Genomic DNA, 12,801 nt, shown 5'->3' on the forward strand with positions numbered 1-12,801 from the left:
TGAGAGTCCGCCTGCCGATGCAGGGGACACGGGTTCGTGCCCCGGTCCAGGAGGATCCCACATGCTGCGGAGTGGCTGGGCCCGTGGGCCGTGGCCGCTGGGCCTGCGCGTCCGGAGCCTGTGCTCCGCAACGGGAGAGGCCACGACAGTGAGAGGCCCGCGTACCGCAAAAAAAAAAAAAAAAAAAAAAAAAAAAAAAAAAAATATATATATATATATATATATATATATATGGAACCAACAGTCCTTCGTTTACTGGTGGCCATTGTTGTGTTTGCATGGGATTATTAGAAATGCAAAGACCATCTTTGGACCTTGAGGAAATTGAATTGACAACCTGAGGATGGCAGAGTAGAAGGGTAGAGAGGTGTCCTTGAAGATGTAATTGAAGTAACCAGTCCTGAAGTCCCTCTACCTAGCACTTCTCAGTTTATGAGGTAATCAATTTTCCTTATTGTTTAAGCTAGTTGAACCTGGATTTTCTGCTCCCTGCAGCCCAAGGCGTTCTGACTGGCTCTGAGCTCAAGGGAGATGAAGAGATTAGATAAGAAAGGGGCAAGAAGCAGGATTCAAATGGGTCCAAGTATCTGACCCAATGACTCATATCCCGAGGTGAGGAAAGAACTTTCCGGTGGGATTGGGGAGCCACTGTCCGTAAATTTTAAGTAATTGTGGAGAATAGAAGGTGGTGCCCGAATCGGGAACTGGGCAGAGATTATTCCGATTTTCATAAAGGAGAAAAACGATTGTTTCTGGAAACTCCAGACAAGTGAGTTTGAGGTAGATCCTTGACAACAGAATAGATTAAGAAGCAGATGGTGGGTGAGCATTTAGGAAGGAATGTGGTGGTCAGTCGAAAGCAAAATGACTTCACTGAGCACAAGTTATTCCAAACTAACCTCATTTCCTCTTTTGATAAGGTTACTATGTGTGTGAATCAGGTGTATGCCCTAAACATTGCAGGTCTCGATCCAGCCTAGGGTTAACAGTTCCTCTCATGGTTTCCTTGTGGTGAAGATGGTGAAATGTGGGTTGGATGAGAGTAGTGGTTTCACGTATTTGCCGCTGGAATCCAAAGTGTTGACTATTGGATGGATGTCACTGCCCACGCGCTGAACTCGGTTGGGGTGGTGGAGAGAAGTCGCACATTGGCCTGAGCTTGGCTGGGGCTGAGAGTCTGACACTCTGGGTGAGAAAGCCCTGGGATGGGCAGGAGAAGTTCCAACAAACCCTGGGCCTATTGCCCAGAGAGATTGGGTGACGCTGAGAGGATCACGTGGATATAGGATGGGGCAGAAATGAAAAGAAATGTCATCAAGAAGACCTAGAGAGGTGGATGCAGACAAAGAGGCAGGTTTCAGGAGGGAGGAACAAGAAGACAGAAGCAGGTGGGGCAGCAGAGGGGGAGTCAAAGGCAGTCCCACAGATGGGTATGTATGGAGCCCTGCTCAAGCTGCATCTCTTCACTGCTCAGAGGGGCCATGTTCCACTCGTGACAGTGGATGTCAACCTTCAGAGAGGTTTCTTGCCGAGTGCCAAGGGCTCTCTCCTTGATCCTGTCTGATTTATCACTAGATGAAAACTCAGGAGGCATACTGATCAAAGGTGTAGATGTCACAAATCCGGGAGGGAGAGTTAATACCAGAGGTGACAGAATGAGGACCCAGAGTGGTCCTGACAGGTTGGAATGCTGGGTCAAAACCAATAAGACACAGTTTAACAGGCCTACGTGTAAAGTCTGGCTTTTACGTGCAAAAAACAAATGGCAAATACACGGAGTGGGGGAGATTGCCTTGGCAGGAAATCATGTGAAAAATATCTGCGGCTTCTAAATGACCAGCAGCTCAGAATACGCCAACAGTGTGATGTGCTTGTTAGCAGTCAACATAACGTGAGATGGAAGAACGGAAATCCAGGCCTCTTGGGAGGGAGCCGTCTCATTGTACTCTTGGTTAGATGACACCTGGGGTATCACGTTCGGTTTGGGACACCAGATTTTGAGAAGGGCATGGACCAATTGGAGTGTACTCAGAGACGAGCTAAGATGGAGAAAGTTCCAGAAGTTATTTGATGTGAGGAGAGGTTGAAGGATAGGAAAACATTCTGCCTGGAGAAGCAGACACAAGAGGACTTGGGAGAGGGATGCACGTCATCGAGGAAGGAGTTGGTCCATTCGCTGAGATAGGACTAAAACCAAAGAGAGAAGATATGGAAAAGCCAATGTACGTCCATATAGAGAATACTTTTCTGATCATTGTAGTCAAGAGAAATCACGATCACTTATGAGTTTCAAAAGCACGAGCTCATTTGTGAGGTGGGTCATAGATACCCACCTTGTCATAGATAAGGTAACTGTTTGAAATGCTTAAGAAACTGTGTGCTGTTGTATTCCCCAGTGCCTAGAACATTCCCTGGTAAATGTTTGTCCAATGAGTGCGGTTTTAGAGAAGTTGAATGCCTTTCTGGAGGTCACGCAGATGGATACCTCACTCCATGACAAGCTTGGAGCAGCTGTCAGACACCATGGGCCGCCCTCGGGCAGTCGAGCGCGACGTGAACACCGGCAGGCGAGAGTTAGGGGGCTTCTGGAATGGGGTGATGGGGAGCAGAGGGCCTCAAAAGCCCTTCCAATTCAAAGGTTTCACCCAGAATGTTCCTAATCCAAAGACTCCAAATTGCTGCTTGAGAACACATGCGGGGCGTGGGATCTGTCCTCACACACGCCCGCTGCTGTGGTCGATGGTATCTTCCCTGGAATCCTCTCAGCCCTCTCCCTATAGATCCCTATCTTGGGTGCGGGTGTGTATAACTAGTGCTTTTATATCCAGACCCCCAGGGTAACATTTACTCATACAAAGGCCCCAGGAAGATGGAATTTCAGCTCACTGAACCGCCGAGATATGCTTTCGACTTCTGTGCTTGTTGCCGACTTGTATCACAAGTGTAAATCCTCTCTCTGGCTTTGGCACGGGAGGAAACTCCTTTTCTGCAGAATGGGAATTTGCAGAAACTGAAGCGTGATCATGCGAAGCGAATTCAAATCTAGCTCTTTCTGTACGGACCCCCAGGACAGACCAAGGAAGGTGTTTTTCCCTCTTCTTTTCAGGATAAATTATGATATACCTAGAAAGTCCTCACCTCCTTTTATTGTGCTGGGGATGGGGTGATTGGGCTGTCATAAAATGGACATCCGTGCATGTTTGGGTTAAGTTCTTTTTCTTCCAAGAAAAGTGCAGAAGGAGTCTCAGGTGAGCCGAGGGTCCTGGTTAACACTCTTGATTGGCGAGGGCTCTGCTGTCTGCCCTCGGGCAGGATGTACTTCTGCTCAGTGGTGCCCACCGTCTCCACTAGGTGGAGAAAAAGAGCGGTGACGAGATGTACACAGCCCCAAATCAAAACCACAGTCCAAAGAGTAAAATCCAATTCTAAATGGAACTCGAAAACTTGAGAAGTAATTTAAGGGAACCACATTAAATACGAGAATGTTTAATGGGGCCCATGTGTCGTGAGCAGAGAGAGAGAGGGCGAGAAACGGGACAGAGGAAACCCGGGAGACAATATGTCTGTGCGACTTGTTCTAATTAGGGGCAGAGCGCCGCTGAGCATCATTCATTATAATTTGGTTGAATCTTCAGCCTGGGCCGAGGCACCTCTGCTGAGTGGTGTAAAACAAAGGGCTCTGTCGGAAACGGGGTGAGCGCCTCTCCCTTGGAGGTTAACGCCAGTCACCAGGGAGGGCCCAGGGCCGTACATCACTCTCCTGCCAGCTCTTCTTTATGGCTCCAGCGCCGGGCTCCAGCTAGCAGATGTCTGCAAATTTCGGGGAGGAGAGGGGAGGGGAGCAGGGGGGAGCGAGGGGGCCCGCGGCGCTCATTGTCTCCAACGTGTCTGTCGCTTAATTCAGTATCTCTGTCTGCCGCTGGAGCGGGATGGGAAGAGTTCAAAGGAGGAAATCAAAACAATCCATAGATCAGAGCTTGGGAGTGATCTGCGTGGCACCCAGAAATCACCGGCACTCCTCCAGCTCCGCTTTGAAATGGGGAGGCCGGCGATGATTTAGGGGGGCCTTGCTGGCGCTCACACCAGCAGCACGTGGAGCTTTCACTGGGGGCTTATTTTTTAACAAGGAGAAGGCAGCCAGAGGTCCGAGGGTGTGTGTGTGGTGTGGGGTCAGGTTCAGGTCTGTCCCAGGTCACAGGCGTTTTTAGTTCAGAGCTAGAGGTGGTGTAGGGGTGTTAAGAAGGACCTGAGATGAGGCTGACACCCCCCACCCCCCGAAACACACCGTTTGGGTTTTGGACTCTGCAGCTCAGTCCATGTGGCTTGGGCGCCTCACCCAGGCCTCCTGCCAAGCTCTCAAACTTAGGAGGGTGCCATTTGTGTGTTTTCAGCTCTTTCTTTGTACCCCACTGCACAGCCAACGTGCTGGCTTGCTGTGGCCTGGGCAGGGCCTCTGCTAGCCTCCAGGACATCTTCAAAGCAAGGTGCCCCCTGGAGGTAAGAGCAGAGCTTGGCCAGGCCGATGGTGGTTTCCTGTGACCCGACACAGCTTTGAGCTAGGCACACAGCTCGTCATTGAAAATGCAGGTTGAGTTTCTCCCCATACTTGACCCTCCCACCAAGTGTCTGAGCAAAACACAAACTGCACGTCTTAGGCACCAGCTGGGGCACGGACAGCCCACTAGTCTGGGGCCTTGTCCCAGCCACGCTTGTGGGGTTGAGCCCTAGATTCATTCTCCAGACAAACCTTCCTGGGTGTTAGTTAGGTCCTATGCTGGTCATTGGCTGAGCCTGTTTCATTCTGGTGAGAAAGAGCTGCATTTCCTGGCTTCATCTCCACCCTCAGATGGTCCAACTGCACTTGGATGCCATTGACGAGGGTGGGGACCAAGGGAGAGACTGACTGAGTCGAGGTGACTTGCCCCTTGACTAGTAAACAACAAAGGCACAGTAAATCCTAAAGGTGGAATGAATGCTCCGTTCCATGTTTCCACCTCCCTGGTTGGGCTGGATGCTCTGTCCTATATATTTATCTGGTCACTTGTCCAACATTCCCACCAAACTGTTAACTCTGTGAAGGCAGGGCCTGTGTAGCTCCTATTCACTTCTATAACCCGGTACCCTACCCAGTGCCCGATTCAATAAATCCCTGTCTCTACACATGCAAGGGAAAGCACATCCTACTACCTTGGCCCTGAGGTAGCTGAGTAATTGTAATTGAATTCATTGATCATTTATTGAGCATCTGCTATGCTGACACTGTGTTATGTGCCAGGGATATAAAGATTATGAAAATCAGTGCCTGATTCTAAAGAATTCACCTTCACATTCAAGTGAGATGAGGGCTGTGTGGGGAGAGTAGAAAGGACGCTACTCAGTCTAGGTATGCTTGTGCGCCAGCTGGGGTACGTCCCAACCACGGGGGTGGCCCAGCAGCAGAAGGGTTCAAGCGTGGAGAGGTGTCCTGCCTAGAAAATTGTGCTATCATGCACGTAGCAATTAGCCCAATGTTGAAAACCCAGACGTCCTGATGGGACAGCACTTGTCTGCTTCCTCTGAAGATTCTCAGAGGTACTTCTCTGTTAACCAAGCCCCCAGACCATTCCGGTTCTTGAAAGACAACGCCAGGACCTAACCCCCTGGGTGCCAGATTAACTAAAAAGCCTGATTCACAGGTGTCTTTGGGTAGGAACGGAGTAAATGTTTTGCTACCTTCTCCATTGGGAGCGCCAACAGAAAGACCTTAACCGTTGCATCTTTCCCATCTCTAAGGTTGGTCCAGTCTTGGGCTTCTGCTGAAGGAATGAACATGGGAATAAAGGAATGAACGAGCAGCACGTGCTCCCATACGCTGCGCACAGAACTGCAGAGGGGCCAAGGAACAGAAGTTTTTTCTTCTGAGAAGTGAAAGAGACAAGGTGGAGTCAGTCAGGAAGCCTTCATGGAGGAAGTAAGGGCTGACCTGTGACACGACTGAAAGTGTTCTGGCTGTGATGAGCAGGGACAGCAGACATGTGTGGACACTCCCCCTCAGAGCCTTTCCTGACCCACATGCTGCCTGCAAGTCATCACGCGCAACCCTCACCTGGTCTGACTGCATATCTCACATCTTGGGCTGGAGGGGTTCATCTACATAATCTTCCAGCATCTATTTAGCATCTGCTGTATGCTAGGCACAGTGCTGGGCGAGAAGGAAACAAAGATGAGGAAGATGTGGTCTCTACCCGGTACAGACTCATAGGCCTGAGAATGAGGCTGTGATGTCAAAGAATAAGCAAGGACTTTCACACATTTGCATTTTATTTGCCGAATCTCTTGGGAATTTCTCGAGGATAGACAGGAATGCTGAGAGCACCGGCTCCAAAGTCAGGCTGTCTGGTCCCTATCCCAGCATCACCTCTTGTTGCTGAATGAGCTTGAGCAATATTCATTCATCTCTCTAAGCCTCGGTTCCTTCAATCATAAATCGAGACTGATAACAATGTCCTCCTCAAAGGGCTGATCTGAGCAGTAAGCGCGATAACACACAAAGATACCTAGTATGCAAAAAATGCTCCACAAATGTTGGCAAATATTATTTTTCTGTTTCCTCCATCTCTCTTTTGCAGCACCTCCAAAGGTTCTCTGCAACTAAATGATTTCAGAAGTGAAGATTAGTTTGGAAAGACACCGAGAGTCCTGGAATTCTGGTTGCACTTAGAAATTATACTACACAATCTAGGGCGATAATTGCATAGTAATTCTACAGACATTTATTGAGTGCCTACTCAGACCCTATGCCACACAGTGGAGAGGCAGATAAGGGAACACCCCCAGACGTGTGGTTGCTTGATCTTAAGGAGCTCAAAGTTCAAATGGGGAGTCATATGAGCAAAGAGATTCGATGTCCTGCAGCAGCTGCTATGACAGTGATCCACGTAGCAGTGTTTGGGGACACAAAGAGGGAGTGACCAACCTGCTGGAGTGGGTCAGAGGGGGCTTCCCAGTGCAGGAGCTGCTGAGCTGCATCCTGAAGACTGAAGAGGAGTTGGTTAGTTTTATGCCCTCACTCACCCATAGAGTTGGAAGCTCCTACCTCTGGCTCCTGTCTCCCAGCCATGCTGGCCAGGAAGCAGTGCCCAGCAGTGTAAAGACCCAGGTGAGCTGGATTCTACTTTGAGCTCTGACAGTGACTTGCTGTGTGGCTTTGAGCAAGTCACTTCCCCTCTCTGGGCCTGAGGTAGCTTGTTGCACTAGCTGGCAAGAGCCTCTCAGATTGGATTCATCCATCTGGTGTCCAAGAAATATTGTGTCCACCAAGTGCCAGACGTGGTTAGGTGCCAGGGAACCGATACTGAGCTGGCTACTATTATGGCTGGCTAGAGCTTAATCCCATGGGGGAAATTTGGGGAAACTGTAAAACACAAGCCCCAGAGTTATCCTGCCCAAGGGACAAGGGAGCTGGGGTGTTTATACGCAAACTCCTGCCAGTCATTGGTCGAGAGCTGCTGGGGAGAGGTGCGGTGGGTAGGGTAATTAAATTCTATGCCGTACACACAGTCAGAATGAGGTTCCAAGATTGGGGGATGTTGAGGGAGGCACTGACAGCTTCTGCTACAGTTAGAAACTGTGATATACACAATGAAGGAAAGGAACATGAGGATGAGAAGGCGAAAGCTTTGTAAGTGCTCAATCCTATTCAAGGGTAAGAAAGCTTACCATTAGCAACGATAAATATTCTTGAACTTGCCTTTCCTCAAGGGCTCCTTGGTGTAAGTGGCCTGTTTGTTTAGACCAGTGGTTCTTAACTGAAACTGATCTCGGCCTCCAGGGAACATCTGGCAACTTTTGGAGACATTTTTGAGTGTCAGGACTTGCAGGGGGCGGGGGTAGGGATGCTACTGGCCTCAGCGTGTGAGGCCAAGGATGCTGCTAAACGCCCTCAATGCACAGGACAGGCCCCCACAACAAAGAATGATCTGCTTCAATGTCCGTAGTGGCCAAGACTTGGTTTAGGCCTCTGGTTTTCTAGCTGTAACTTATTCTGGTGCACCAGGCAGATGGGGGGAGTCACCTGTAATAGTGGGGAGAGAGAGAGACAGAGAAGGGGAGCAATCGATTGATTAGGGAGAGTTATCTGCCTGTGGCTGCAGGAGGAAGAGTACATTTCTGTTCCTGACGCAGCCTTCAGTACCCCATGCACCTTCTGTAGGAAACATGTCACCTTCTGGAGGAGGAAGTGAGTTTCCACTTTTCCTTTCTCACCTGGGTCGTGCCATTCCTGAGCATGAGTGTGAAAGGGAAAGGGAAGGGCGCATCGTTACCCACGTAGCCAAAGGGCTACGAAACTCTTTCAGAGCTTGGAGGCAAAGGTGAGTTTTGCTGTCAGTTTGATGGAGCAAGTTGTCATGGGAGTGGGGGTGAAAGCCCCATGTGGATGAGTATAGAGGACACATTCAACAAGTACCCCAAAATTCCCAGGCAGCAGGGTCTGGAGGCAGACAGTACAGGTCCTGGGTCATTTTCTGGGACTGAGTCCCTGTGTTAGTAAATCCCCCCACCTAGCCACTGTGTAACTTTGAGCCAGTCACTTAACTTCTCTGAACTGCAGTCTGTCCTCATCTGTAAGATGGTGGGAATCGAGGGGTTCCTGTTGAGTGTTAGAGGAGATAACCCATTGTATGTCACCTTTAGGATACATACATGTCAGCCGCCAGCATCTTGGCAAAGTTGAGGCTGGGCAGGAACTTGTCACAAAAGAAATTGTCATTAAATTGCACTGAGGCCCTAGGGTTGTCAAGAAACATGACAGAAGATCTGAAAGTAGACTGGTCTCTCCTGATTCTCTTTTTTTTTGCCAATGTCTTGTTCTCAAGTGTCCTTGAAAAGGGCCTTAGAGACTCCTCATCAATGGAATACAGAGGAAGTGATGCCACGAGGCCAGGTCACAAAAGGCCGTATGGCTCTACCTGCCTCTCTCGGGATGCTCTTTTGTGGAATCCAGGCACCATGTTGTAAGGAAGCCCAGGCCTCATCTCAGGTGTCTCAGACTTTTCAACCAAAGAACCAGAAGACAAGAGCTTGAAGTGTGTGCTCTACCCGGAGGGAGGTGGGGACAGTGTTGAGGGCAAAGGCCTCACCACAAGCCCACGCAGTGTCTCTGAAGTCTCATTCATTTCCTTAAAAATTAGTGTGTGGGGACTTTCCTGGTGGTGCAGCGGTTAAGAATCCGCCTGCCAATGCAGGGGACATGGGTTCAAGCCCTGGTCCGGGAAGATCCCACATGCTGCGGAGCAACTAAGCCCATTGCGCCACAACTACCGAGCCTGCGCTCTAGAGACCGCGAGACACAACTACTGAGCCCACACTCCACAGCTACTGAAGCCCGAGCGCCTAGAGCCCGTGCTCCTCAACAAAGAGAAGCCACTGCAACGAGAAGCCTGTGCACCACAACGAAGAGTAGCCCCCACTCGTCACAACTAGAGAAAGCCCGCGCACAGCAACGAAGACCCAACACAGCCAAAAATAAATAAATAAATAAAAAAATTTAAAATAAAAATAACCAACTTAAAAAAAAATTAGTGGGGGCGTCTCATCTGACTCCATAGTAAATCCTTTTAACATGAAAACAATTTTTAAATGACATACCAGGAAGTAAAATTGACCCTCTAAGATGTGCCCTGTTTATTCTGTGGCTTTAATTCCTCCTGGCATGCTGGTGTACCTTGGGGCCACACGCAGCCCAGTTTAAGAAGCAGGGTGCCTTGCATACACCCCTTTCCCTGCTTCACTCTTCCTCTCCATCCTCCTTCTTCTTTGCCCTCGTTTGCCCTGTCTGGTCTCCTCTGTCCCTAGCAGCATCAGGGACATTGTCAGATGTTTCTTAGCCTTCACTGTACTGGTGGTGTTCAGAGCTGGAGAGAGAAGTCACTCCCTCTGCCACCCCCGCGTGGGGTGGCATCCATCCCCTAGCCTCACTGACCTGCGCTTGCACCTGTGTGCCAAGCATGATGCCGTGCCCTGGGCATGCCATGGGGAGCAAGCCCGGTGAGTCCTGCCCTCACGGAGCTTCCACTGGGGGAGTGGGCAGGCAGCTGTTAATCACGTGATCACAGGAAGAGCGGAGAGGTGAGAGAGGGACTTGCAGGGAGCGAAAAGAACGTGAGACAGAGATGACTAACATCACCTGAGAGTCAGGGAAGGCTGCCCTGGAAAGAGCTTTCTAAACTGAGACCTGCAGGCTGAGGAAGGAGAAGGATGTTCTGGGTGGAGGAATAATGTCAACCAGGGCCGTGTAAGAGAGAACATGGAGCCTTTTAGGACCTGAAGGAAGCTCAGCCTGTCTTGATATGAAAGGGACAGTGTCCAGAGATGAAGCTGGACACCAGGCAGGTCGGCCTCAGAGTCCTTCGTAAGTCAGGTAAGCAGTTTGGGCTTTATCCTGAGGCCATGAGAAGTCACCAGAGAGAGTGTGTGCGTGCATGTGTGTTTGTGTGTGTGTGCGTGTGTATGTGTGTTTGAGTGTCTATGCATGTGTATGTGTATTTGTGTATATGTGTGTTTGTGTGTATATTTGTGTGTGTCTGTGTATTTGTGTGTCTATGTGTGTATTTGTGTGTCTGTGTGTATTTGTATGCACGTGTGTTTGTGCATGTGTGTGTTTGTGTGTATATGTTTGTGCGTGTGTGTATGTGCACGGGTGTTTGTGTGTATGTTTGTATGTATGTGTACGTGCATGTGTGTTTGCGTGTATGTGTGTTTGTGTGTGTGTAAGTGTGAGAGAGAGAGGTAGCAGAGAGAGGCTCTTCTAGCACTGCCCCTGGAGCTCCGTGGTCCAAGTGGGAATCTCCTGACCAGCAGGAACATAATGAAAAAATAAAGAGGCTGATATTTCATCATCGTTGCCTGATGCAATTAAGGACAACATAGACCCAATGAGTCAGAGAACAAATTCAAAGATGAATCAGAAGAGACATGTGGAAAACAACATGGTTTAGGGCAAGAGGGTTAATGTTCTTTGGATGCTTCCTGCAGTGAACCCATTACTTACTGAGCATCTGACCATTCCATGGCCTTTGGGGACTCCTCAGAATTGCCCAGGTCCCCCTGACCAGTCTCTGGAACCGTGGCAGGTTGAGGAAATGTGGGCTAATGATACCAGGTCCATGATGCACTGATTCAGACCAGAGAGTTACCCTTCCAAGCCTGGGGGGCTAACCCGTCACGGAATGTTAAGCAGAGGAAAATGGCGGGGACAGCGTGTAGGGAGGAGTGGATGGCATGGGGAGAAAGGTTTCACCTCTGCATAGGCCGGGTGACCGTCCAGGCTGAAGCAGTGGTAGGCTTGCTAGTCACCCACACAGCTTACCTTCCCCAGGCCCCAAATCTTGTCCACTTCTCTCTCTGAGGTTCCCAGGAGTGGGCCTTCTGCATGTGTTAGTTGTAGAAGAGGGATAGCCTTCTACCACTTAACAGGCATTTCCTAGCTAAGCCAGTGTCAGGAATTGGTTTATCTGTTCATCTATGACCCCTACTCTTCTATTGAAAAAGGTAGGGCTCTGATAGACTGAGATGGGGATGGGTAAGTTTTAACTGAGGAAACAAGTCAGGAGAGATCTACAGTATGAGGTTGTGCCGTGGAGCCTTGGGTGACACTGTAAGGCCATAAGGAAAGGTTCATTCACTCAAAAAATGTATCAAGTACTGCGGTAGATGGTATGCTCCCCAAAGGGCCACAGCAGTAGTTTCAAGCCCATGTATTCTTCCAGAACACTGAACTTCTCATCAAAAGGCAGAGTCTATTTCCCCTACCCCTGAGCCTTTGCAAGTGCTTAATTAATAGAATACAGAGGAAGAGGTGTTACGAGCCTGGGTCATAAAAGGCAGTGTGGCTCTGACTGGCTGTCTTGGGATGCTCCAACTTGGGAGTCCGAGCACCACGCTGCACGGAAGCTTAGGTCACGTGGAGAGGCCGTGCAGGGCTGCTGTGGCTGACGGCCCCACTGAGATCGTAGCTGGCAGCCAGCATCAGACGCCAGGGCTATGAGTGAGGGAGCAAGTCTTCATCCGCTTTCAGTTGCCAGCCTTGGTGCTGCCCCAGTGGGCACCGAGTGGAGCAGAGATGAACCACCTCTCCTGAGCCCTGACCAGCTACAGGTCTGTAAGCAAAATAAATGTCATTATTGTTTTAAGACGTTAAGTGTTGGGGTAATTTATTAAGCAGCCACTGTGACTGGGAAAACCACCGGCTACAAAATACCTGCGAATGACAGCTAACATTTGCAAAAGCACTTTAGAGTTTACAAGAGACATTCACGCGATGATCTCGGTCAGACCTCTGAAGGGCCCTGTGAGGCTGGCGTTGGGCCAGTTTCACAGAAGGGAAGCCGAGGCCTGGAGGGATTGCGTGAATGGCTCAGAGACAGATATCTAGTAGCTAGCAAAGGACCCAAGGGGAGCCCAGTTTCTCAACGTGTCCTGGTGCACCTGACCAAGGCCCAGTCCCAGGGTCTGTGAGGGCTATTGAGATGCAACACACAAGAGCCTGGCATGAAAGCATCTTCCATGTGGTGGAGGTGAGTTAAGCCCAGAAATAATCACACTACAGGTACAAAGTAGTAGGTTCCCCAGGAGGTGAATTCATTCATTCATTCATTCAAATAATAGTTATTGAGCCCCTGCCATGTATCAATACCAGGCACAAATCGCTGCCTGCCCGGATTTTCACTCCAGTGAGGTGTGGATAGGTTGCTGTTAGGGACAGAAGTATGTCCCCCTTCAGTTGAAGTCCTAACCCCTAGTACCTTAGAATGTGACTGTATT

General features: G+C 49.6%; 1 long non-coding RNA gene across 1 annotated transcript in view; it reads left to right on the plus strand.

The window, feature by feature from the left end:
- Window positions 1-10,303: 10,303 nt before the first annotated feature.
- LOC132594109 (uncharacterized) overlaps window positions 10,304-12,801 on the plus strand; it is a 30,531-nt gene continuing 28,033 nt past the window's right edge. The window contains exon 1 of the long non-coding RNA XR_009560276.1: window positions 10,304-10,399. This is a non-coding gene — a long non-coding RNA (uncharacterized lncRNA). The remainder of the gene's footprint in view (window positions 10,400-12,801) is intronic.

Source organism: Globicephala melas, chromosome 20, assembly GCF_963455315.2.
Source record: "Globicephala melas chromosome 20, mGloMel1.2, whole genome shotgun sequence".
NCBI classification, from domain to species: Eukaryota; Metazoa; Chordata; class Mammalia; order Artiodactyla; family Delphinidae; genus Globicephala; species Globicephala melas.